General features: G+C 35.9%; 1 protein-coding gene across 1 annotated transcript in view; it reads left to right on the top strand.

The window, feature by feature from the left end:
• TAF3 (TATA-box binding protein associated factor 3) overlaps window positions 1-11,308 on the top strand; it is a 345,098-nt gene that overhangs the window by 36,971 nt on the left and 296,819 nt on the right. The window lies entirely within an intron of this gene.

Here is an 11,308-nt window from a genome sequence, read left to right as displayed (position 1 = left end):
GCCTAGTCCGCCATCTTGCTGGAACTCCCCATCCAACCTTTTTCACAAATTCTGTTGCCAACTGTCCCTTCCCTGCACTCTCTACTTCTTTGCTTAGTCCAGTAATTTGTTGCATTGGCCTCATAGAACTCACATACAGTACTTATGATCATGAAGTTTATCAGGGAAGCAACAGATTATAATTTAGGATTAGAAACAAGTCAGGATACAGTTCTTCAATCAGGTTAGCTTCTTCTTAGTTGTGCCACAGGTACACTTCTCTCTGGCCTCGGCTTCTGCCCTGCTTGGGCCAGTGTTACAAAGCTCTTTTACCTTTGGTGATAATTGCCCAAAAAGGCACCATACTCTGCCACCAAACCTCTTATCCAAAGGCCCTCTGCTTTCTCACTCCTTGGACCAGTTCCGGCTGCTCTGTCTCATGCTAGTGTCTTGGTTCTTTTACTTCTGCTTCCACTGTCTCTCTGCCATCTCAGCACAGAGATCTCAGGTCCAAGGACACACTCCATTCCAGGCTTTTCTCTGTCTTGATGCTAGTGAGATCCCCCTTTCTGCCTCTGAGATGGCTCATTTTAAGCCTAGCAGGATGACAAAACTGACTAATCCCCTTGTTAGGGTTTCATACACATTATTTGCATGTTCTCACCCCGACAAGGTGCCATGTACCTTATTTACATTACTAACAAGCTATCCATTTCCCTTGGTGAGTCATAAAGTACCTCGCATTACATAGTCCCACCCAGTCATTTTGTGGGAATCACAAAGACCATGGCTAGAAGAGCCATACTAAACAGTTCACTGCACCACACCCTCCATCTCTGACTTGTTTCTTCCCAATAACGTAAGCTCACTGCCCCCTAAGGTTCCTATCTGCTTTTTCAAGTTGCTGTTGTCAATTTGATCCCATATAACCTACTGCCATCAAGTCGATTCCTATAGGACAGAGTAGAACTGCCTAGTAGTTTCCAAGGCTGTAAATCTTTACAGAAGCAGAGTGCCTCATCTTTCTCCCACAGAGCAGCTAGTTGATTTGAACTGCCGACCTTTTCAGTTAGCAGCTGAATACTTTAACCACTGTGCTACCAGAGCTCCTTTGATCCCATATAGATAATTCTTAAAAGAGCATAATGCTCAACAAACCATTTGTCTTGAAGGATAGGCTGCAGAAAACCTCCTGGTCACTTGAAATCCCACCTCTGCTAGCCTCACCCAGGCCTCATTCCTATTTGAGTATATTGCTGGCCCTCCCTTACCTCTCTCAGACTTTTTTCCTTCCATTACCTTGTAGGGTTGGAGTACAAGGGTCTGGAGAAAGGTTATTCTCTGTATCCAAGGTAGCAATTGGTTAGCATTGGTTAGTAATGCCTAGAGGCATTGGTTTGTTTGTTTTTCTTAATCCTCCAGCATCTAAACCAAAAGTGTGCATTTGAAATTATATCAAGGTCTGATATATTGGGCGTGACTGGCTTATAATGTTCAATATAAATTTCTTGGCATAAACCTATATAGCCCTTCATTGTCTGACTTCTGCCTACTTTACATATTAATTTCTTGCTCCTCTGCTTCATGCTTTATCATGCTCCGGAATCTTTAAATTGCTTATAAATCCCACAAGGAAATATGTGCCCCTGTGTCTTTACTCACGCTGATTTGAAGTTCCCCTTCCTTGCCATGCCCACCTTCACTTCCTTTGAGCTCCCATCTGGTAAATATGTCCACCATTGCACTTAATATATTTTGTTATAATTACTGGATTTATTTGTCTCCAGCACTTACACTTGTCTTGCGTCATCTTTAAATCCTACACTTACTCTCTATTCTACCATTTTTGCATAAAACTTACAGTCCTGTTGCTCTAACTGAGAGTTAAATTCAAGACATGGAGACTCAGTAAGAGTGTTACCCTTAGGGAAATTTATTCAAAAAGTAGCTTTCCAAAGTAATACAGCTATTAAGTGACAGAGATGACAATTGAATTCTAGGTTTCTTAGTCTTTGCCCTCTATTTTTCTCATCATTCATTACCCTGGCATTTTTCTCAGAGTCAAAGAAAGGTTTATCTTGTGATTCTTCAAGTTTTTATAGGTCACATATATATTTTTCCCTCTTTAAATTGACTTCTTGCATGCAGTTACTTTTTGTTATTTATTTATTTATTATTATGATGATTTGGGTGAAGGTTTACAGAGCAAATTCATTTTCCATAGAGTAGTTCATACACATTTTCTTTCATGATATTGACTACATCCCCAAAATGTAATAGCTCTCTTCCCACTTCCTCCCTTTAGTTATCTCTTCCCTGTGTCCTTCCACCCGTGCACTCCTGACCCCTGAGCTGTTTCCTTGTGAAAACACTGCCCTTCTGTTCTCCCATGATTGATCACTCCAAGGAGTGTAGTTACCTGATGTAAATGTTCAGCCCATATGCCTGTCTGGAAGCCACAGAAGTGAGTTCAGTTCCAGACCTGAAGGGTAACTAGGGCCCATAGTCTCAGGGATCTCACCAGGCTCTATCAGACCAGCAAACCTGGTCTTTTTTTTTCTTTTTTTAATGATTTTGAGTTTTGTTCCGCATTGTTCTCCTATTCTATCCAGGATCTCCTGCAGTGATCCCCACCCCCCCAGTAGTTGACTGTAGTAGCCAGGCACCATCTAGTTCTTCTGGTCTCATGGTCATATAGGTTGAGGATTACATGGTCTGCCAATCCCTTGGACTAATTGTTTCCATGTGTCTTTGCTGTTTTTCATTCTTCTTTGCTCTCAATGAGGGGAGACCCATCACTGCATCTCGATGGCCACTTGTGAGCTTTTAAGATCCCAGTTGCTACTCATCAAAGTTGGATGTAGAACAATGTTTTTGTGTAGAATGTTATGCCAGTTGAGCTTGATGTCCCCTGCTACCATGGTCCCGAGCCCACAGGTCCAACTACTTGCTCCCTCCAGGTAGCCAAGAAGCCACCACAACCTTGCCCCTTGTTAGCTCTACTGTACACCTGGACATGCTTACAGCACATGCAAATACACGTGCAGAAACATTGTCTGTTAACCCTCTATATACATGGTCGTAGGCATTCTACCCTCTGCCTCAACATTCAGCCTGTTCACCTGTCTGTCCACCCATAAATAAGTGCTTTTCATATTTTAATTATGTTTTTATGACATTGTATTTATTTCTTTTACTCGTTATCTTTTCTCTTTATTGCAGCATAGTCATCAAGTTAAATTTGTTAAAGATATGACTATCTCTTGCTTTGCATTCAAATCAGCAAAATTACACACTTTCTAGAGTGAAAGTACCAGCTTGCACGTATCTGATAGCTTACAGTTTAAATTGGACTTTGCCAAAATTCTTTTCCTTGCTAAATTTTTTTCTCTTTCATAAGTCTGAATTAAAAAAACAATAGTACATTCCTAATGTTATAATAACATTGTTTTTATGTTTGTAAATCAACAAATTAACCATATCATGTCTTTAAACAATTAATATTTTCATATTTTATTACTATAACCATCATATTTCTTCCTTTCTTTCTTCCAGGCATATGGAACAGAAAAAAATGTTTTTTTAATTTTTTTTCTGAATTTTAGAAAATTAACATCTTTGTTATCCACATTGATTTTTTTTTTTTGGAAAATTTCCCATACATGTATATGTGTGTGTGTGAGAGAAAGGGAAAAAATATATAATTTGGTATATTTGAGAGAAAACAGGGTGCTCTAAAACATAAGAGGTTTCTAACCTAGTATGCAAGGAGCTCTGGTAGCCTAGTGCCTAAGGCATTTGACTACTAACCAGAAAGTTGGCAGTTTAAAGCTAGCAGCCACTCCGTGGAAGGAAGACTGGGCAATCTACTTCTGTGAAGATTTACTGCCTTGGAAACCCAAAGGTGGTTTCTATGAGTCAGAATCGACTCGATGGCAGTGAGTTTAGTTTTTTTTTTTTTTTTAACCTAGTATGCTGGGAGGAATGAAGGAACCAATGGATATTTTTTAAAGTAAAAATATAAGCTGTTTGGATTAGTCAATTCTGGTGGTGAAGAGAGTCTTGATAGAGCTTGTTGTAGTTATCCAGGTAAGAGGTGATGAGGGTTTAGATTTTGACATTGCTGAAATGTAGAGGAAGGGCCAGATTTCAGAGCTATTTAATGGACAGTATTTGGTGATGGATAAGTTGTAGAGAATGTGCTACAAAGAGGAGCCAGTGTTTCAAGCTTGGGGACTAGTTGGCTAAACTAACTATATGAATATTCAAGCCTTAGATAGACTAGCATCATCTCAAGTTAAGTTTAGAATGGATATCATATGTCTCAGGGAGTGCACTATTTATTTAAAACATGAATTATTTATTTATTACATTTGTTTCTTTTTTGGGGAAAAAAAAAGGAATCAGGTAGAGTTCAAGATTATATAATCTGGGAGCAATCTGGAACAAAGACTTAGTTGCTTGTTAAGGGTACCAGATCTACTTGCTTTAAAAAAGGTCAGATGGTGATCTGGTTTATTTATTGAGTCCCCATTATGTGTCAGGTACCATGTTTGATGTTGCATGGAGAGACTCCCTTTCATTGATCTTAGTTTCATCAGTGTATTTAAACATGGTTTTGAATTTTTGCTTAAATAGTAGGTAAATGAGATCTTACACTATCTCTTCCACATAAACTGCACTTCCATTTGGGACAACGTTCACTGACTCACAACCTGAAGACCGTAGCGTCACTCAAAATTTTATAAAACTGATTAACCTTGAGAGAAATAAAATGAAGATACATGGGAATATGTGAGTTATATTGCCTAGATCCTTTTTTTTGTTTGTTTTTTTAATTGTAATTTGGGTGAAAATTTACAGAGCAAATTCACTTTCCATACAGCAGTTCATATACAGTTTGTCTCATGATATTGACCACAATTCACCACAATGCAACAGCTCCCCTCCCACTTCCTCCTGATAGTTACCTCTTCCCTGTGTCCATCCCTCCATGCACCCCTGCTCCCTGAGCTGTCTCCCTGTGCATAAACAGCCCTTCTTTCTCCCATGATTGTTCTTTCCAAGGAGTATATATACTTCAGGTAAATGTTCAGCTCATATGCCTGTCTTTTGTTTGGCTGGAAGCCACATGTATGGGTTCAATTCCAGACCTGAAGGGCAGCTAGGGGCCATAGTTTCAGTGGTTCCACCAGGCTCTATCAGAGCAGCAAACTTGGTCCTCCCTTTTTTTTTCTAAATGATTTTGAGTTTTGTTCCACATTGCTCTCCCTCTCTATCCAGAATCTCCTACTCAGGTCTCCTTCTGAGTGGTTGACAGTGGTAGCTAGGTAGGTACCATGTAGTTCTTCTGGTCTCATAGTCATATAGGCTGCAGATTGCATGGAGTTCCAGTTGCTAGGACTAACTCTTTCCATGAATCTTTGGTTTTCTTCATTCTTCTTTGCTCTGGATGAGGAGAGACCCATCATTGCATCTAGATGGCTGCTTGCAAGCTTTTAAGATCCCAGTCACTACTCGCCAAAGTAGGAGGTGGAACACTGTTTTGTGTAGTATGTTATGCCATTTGAGCTTGATGTCCCCTGCGACTATGGTCCCAAGCCCACAGGTTCAACTACTTAGTCTGTCTAGGTAGCTGGCTATGACCAAGAAGTGACTATTACCATGTCCTTCGTCAGCTCTACTATACACTTACAGGACCATTGTCTGCCAACCCTATACATGGTCTTGGGTACTTTCTCCACTTCACAGACATACCTAATAGTTCAGCCTGTCCACCCATCTATCCATCTGTCCACCCATGTTTGCCTTCACTGACAACGCAGTACTGTATGTGCAAGAGGGTTCATATTTGTTCTCTGTACCTCCCATGCACCTCTCTATGTCTTCCTCTTCCTCATTGTTGTTACCATGTTGATCACTCACATTTGGTACATTGCCCTTTTCTTCACCCAAATCAATACTTATCTCTACCTATCTAACAGTGTTTCCTCCCTCCCCTCCCACCCCTGGTAACCAACAAAGAAAATTTCCTTTCATAAATAAACCTTTCCTTGATTTTTACAATAATTGACTAATACAATTTTTGTCCTTCTGTGATTTACTTATTTCACTCAGCATAATGTCCTCCCAAGTTCATCCACATTATGCAGTGTTTTGCAGATTCTAGGTTGTTCTTTAGGGTTTCATAGTATTCCACTGTGTATTGCCTAGATCCTTACAATGATCTTTTCAGTTTTCGTATGTCTCTTCCATTGTTTTTTGTGATGGGCTTTAGTTTTACTCCTCTGCTTTTAGTAAAGTTTAATCAACTTTTTCTAATGGTTACATATATTTAAGATTTAAATATTTTAAGTAATACCTAAGTGTATTTATTTTCATCTGGTTTTACTACAAGAAAAAGCAATACACCTCTCTCACTCTATTTTTACTGTTAGTATTGTGCTAACAATAGCACAATACTGTGTTACAGTGTTAAATAATTGTTGATGTTATTTTGTGCTTAATACAGTGCCATGTGTATCATTAACATTCATCATTTCTCATGTAATCAGACTTGGCTTAAGATTATAATTTATTTTTTATCAGGTATTTTGTGGTAAAAATGTAGTGTTTAAATACATTATGCTTTTAGTGATATTTTGTCATCCATTTTCATCTTCATGGAGACTTCACCTTCTGCAATCTAAATAAGAAGATTGATTTCTTCATTGATGTGAAAGTGATTTCAGTGCAGTAGGTGGCACCCTTTCCTTTTCTGCTAGTGTTATTTAATGTTCAGTTAAATACCAAGGAATGTTTTCAAAATCTTGAGAAAAATCATACAACTTAAATCATTGATGTCTTGCTTTGGAAATAATAGTAACAATTTTATTCATAATGTAACATCTGTAAAACTTTATTTACTGTAGTGGTTATTTAAAGAATATAATTATTTGCCCACAAGTGATTTCTGTATTTAGAACAGCATTCCTTTGGTCATGTAGCAAAGGTCTTTAACTTCTGCAACTAGATTTTCTTTTCAAAAAAATTTGAAAATGTTACCAATTAGTATCCATTTTTCCTTCCATACTTTGATTTTCAAACACTGTCAAATTTTCATTGAAATATATCTTTAAAATTAACACGTTTTCCTCATTTAACACGGCAGCTTTCTTTGTTTTTTAAGGTGTCCATCTAGTTTTTAAAATCTGTAAGAATAGTTAGTTGAAATAGTTAATATAACTTCGTTTAGCTTTTTTTACCGAACTTTATTTTTGTTCTGCTTTTTTCCTGTCAAATTATTTGTTATATGTTTTCTTTGTTCCTATGTGCTTTTCGTATTTACTATTTTTTGTAAAAAATGTGCTGCAATGTACTTCATTCTCTTATGGGACATTTTAAGTATTACCATGCTGAATCAAATATCTTTGTGCATATTTTTCTTTCATATTATTTAAGGGTAGGAGCTTTTTGGGTCAAAAGTATAAACATATTTATAATTTTTGACACACATTGTACATTGCTTTTCAAAAGAATTGTATCAGACTCAATTATAATTTGAATATATGATTATACCAGTGTCTGAGCAGTCTCACTGTAATTGAACTTCTATTCTTTTTTCACTAGCTTATTAGATTATAAAAAATTTGGTGAAGGTCAGTCATTTTGTTTAAAAATTTTAGTTGAAACTTGAGAACTATCAAAAAATACCTCCCACTGGAATAGAACTACTACTACTGTTTTGATGTAGTGTTCCAAGACTTTGTGTGTGTGTGCATCTGTGTATAGGTGCATGCATGTCTATGCACCCATTTTAACAGAGTTATAATATATACATTTGTATACTATATTTTTTATTTAAGTAATTCACTTACTGTATGCTAACCATTAAGTAACTTCTATTTGCTAGACAATGGTAGGTGTAGGAATGAACAGGAAGTGTGTAAAATGAACTTAAATGATTTCATTTGGGTGGTTCTGTTAATCATGGTAGCATGTGCAGAACAAGAATATGTTTAGGGTAGAGTGCTATTATGGAGATATACAAGTTTGTTAGATATTTTGACTTGAAATGTTGTTTAGTGAGTATCTATGAGTATGTACCTCATAGCAGTTGACTATTCAGATTTAGAGTTTAAATTGAGAAGTGTCATCTGAAAAAAAAGTGAAGAGCATTATTCTATATTGCTGTATATTCTTTATAGCTGTCATTTTAAACAGCTGTATAAGCTATCTTTTAGTGTTCAATATTTAGGCCTCTTCTAATTTTTAACTAAAGTGAATACCACTGTAATAAAATACTATTATTCATACAGCTTTCTTAGTATTTCAGATTATTTGCTTATGATTGAGTTCAAAAAGTTTAATTACTGAGTTTAAAAGAATGAAGGTTTAAAAAATAATTTTTGGCAAGATTCCTTTAAAAAGTGTATTAATTTACAGCACCACTGGTAATGTGGAACACCTATTTCATTTCATTCTTTCATTTAAAACAATATTTTAATTTGGTAGATATTTTTATTTACATTTTATTTTTATTTCCTTTGGTGCTAACATTTTAACATAATTTGAGAAAACGTATTGTTAACTCTTGTACTGTCAGCATTCACTGGGTCCAGTTTTTGCTTTTGAGCACTGTTTGAAAGGATTGACATGTTAGCTTTCAAAACGACAAAGAGAAAATCCCCCATCCTTCTTCTCTTTTTTTTTTAAATAAATAAAACTGATTCTGTTTTGCTATTATTATATGGGTCCATTGGACTCTTTCCTAAATTTAATACACATTAAGGAATTTTAGGCATTATATTTTCCTGTATCTTGAAACATTTTACTTTTTTGTCATTCTAGGAATTATTTTATTATTCATCATTATTATTGGTCACTATTATTCCCAACTATGACAGAAAAAAAAGAGACTAAAATAATACAACAATAGAAGAGTGATGAAATAGAAGAAGGATGAAATCACTTTAGTAAGGATGAAATGATAGTGAAAAAAATCATCATCCTTCATTTTTCTTATTATGGGACCCAGTATTACTTTATCTTTATTAAAAAGATATAAATGTTGGTCTCTTTGTGTCTAGATGGATCCTGGTAGAATGGGAGCAAAATGAGGGACAGAACTCAAATTCTTAAAATGTCCAGACTTATTGGAGCACTTGAGACTGAAGGACTCTTTGAGACTGTCACCCTAAGATACTCTTTAAACCTTGAACCAGAATTATTCCGTGAGGTCATCTTTTAGCTAAATAACAGATTGTCTCAAAAATAAACAATGTCATCCATGAGTACTGTATTTCTTCAGAAATCAGAAGCATGAGACCAAACAGTCAACCGTTATTCTAAAGCAAAGAAGAGCAGGCAAGAGGAAAGGGAAACCAGATTATTTGGCAAACAGAACAACCAGAATGAAAATAATGAGAAAGTTGACATATTGTGTAAAATGTAACCAATGTCACTGAACAAATAGTGTAGAAATTGTTAAAAGGTAACCTAATTTGCTGTATAGACTTTCACTGAAAATACAATAAAATATTATTTTGAAAAAGACGACATTATGAGCTGTGGTAGGAAGCTTGCCAAGGCTAGTAATGACTGTTGGCAGGGAACAGGGTTTAACTTCACCTTTGACTTCTTGTCACTTACCAAGTTTTAAATTATTTTCAAGCACAATGGATTATATCCAGTATACTTTGATAGCAGTGGAACCTTCTTTGAACTGAAACAAGTAAATACATCCTCACTCTTAAAAATAATCAGGAATAAAAGGTTATGAAAATGGATGGACGACTTCTCCTTTCCCTATTATATGTGTTGTAATTTCCTGTAAATAATGACAAAAAAAGAGAAAATAAATGTCAGAAATGTAAAAAAAAAAAAAGAAAGAAGAAAAAGAAGAAGAATGTATTAAAGAAGACTGGAAGCACCATCTTTTTAATCTGGCTTTTAGCTTTTATTGAACACAGTTGGAAATTTAGAATTTTACATTTTCCACTTTATAATAGGAAAGAAAAATTGACATGTTTCATGATTATCGACAAATCAGAATATGAATGCCACTATGATGATGATGATAGTGGTGGTAGGGGTGATGAAATTAACTGTATATGAAGTACCAGACTCTAGGTCTTCAGATGATAATGTCCTAGATGAATTTTCATAATGTCAAGAATTGACAACATAAGCAAACAAACAAACAAAAAACCAAACTCAATGCCATTGAGTCAGATCCAGCTCATAGCTACCCCTCCTTGGGTTTCCGAGGTGGTATCACTACAGAAGTAGATTGCCCAATCTTCTTCCAAGGAGTGGCTGGTGGATTTGAAGTGCCAGCCTTCTGGTTAGCAGTCAAATGTCTTATTGCCATCGAGTTGGATCCTACTCATAGTGACCCCTCCTTGGGTTTCTGAGGTGGTATCACTACGAAAGTGGATTGCCCAGTCTTCCTTCCAAGGAGTAGCTGTGGGTTTGAACCGCCAGCCTTCTGGCTGGCAGTCAAATGCCTTAGGCACTGTGCCATCAGATATATATAACAGCTTTATTAATATATAATTCATATACCACACAATTCACCCATTTATAATATATAGTTAGTTTCTAGTATATTCACACATATGTGCAACCATCTTCACAGTTTGAGAACATTTTCATGACCTCTAGAAGAAACCTTGTATCTTATCACTCCCGATGCTTCCCCTGGCCCTAAACAGCTGCCAGTTTACTTTCTGTCTCTATAGATTTCCCTCTCTGAACTTTCATATGAATAGAATCATGTGAAAGTTTCTAAGGTTCATGCATATGAACAATATATTTCTAAGGACAAACAAGAACTGTAGTATTGAAATCTATTTAGTCATTCAATAAGAAAGACAGCATCATGTAATAATATTTTTGTGACAAGAACTTAGACCATTCTGTTTTGCTAAAAGGGTTTGTAATCGTGTTTTTTTTTTTTTTTTTTTAATACTTTATGGTGTTATATATCAAAATTTACCTGCTACAAAGAGCTTGTTTAAATTCTGACTAAAATTTTAAATAAATTTGTTTTCACTATTCTTTTACTTATACTTCTGTAAATTATTCATAAAATGGCTTAAAAATATAAAGGTTCCATTGTACCCAGATGTTAAATGGTGATGGCTATTCTTTCTCATACACTGAGGGTTAAAGTGAAAAATATTTGTCAGATTTAGTGGCATTATTACATTTTAACACTTCTTTTTTAGTGAACAACCTTTATTGAGTCTGACAGAAACCGTTGGGAATAGTTAGGAGGAAATAGTAGTTCTGGACTATTCAGCAATGGAATGAAAAACTCAGGAAGTCTCAGTGCCATGGTAAAGAA

This window comes from Orycteropus afer, unplaced genomic scaffold, assembly GCF_000298275.1.
Source record: "Orycteropus afer afer isolate SDZICR_OR568_19922 unplaced genomic scaffold, OryAfe1.0 scaffold00028, whole genome shotgun sequence".
NCBI lineage: Eukaryota > Metazoa > Chordata > Mammalia > Tubulidentata > Orycteropodidae > Orycteropus > Orycteropus afer.
This window is presented reverse-complemented; position numbering and strand designations above follow the sequence as displayed.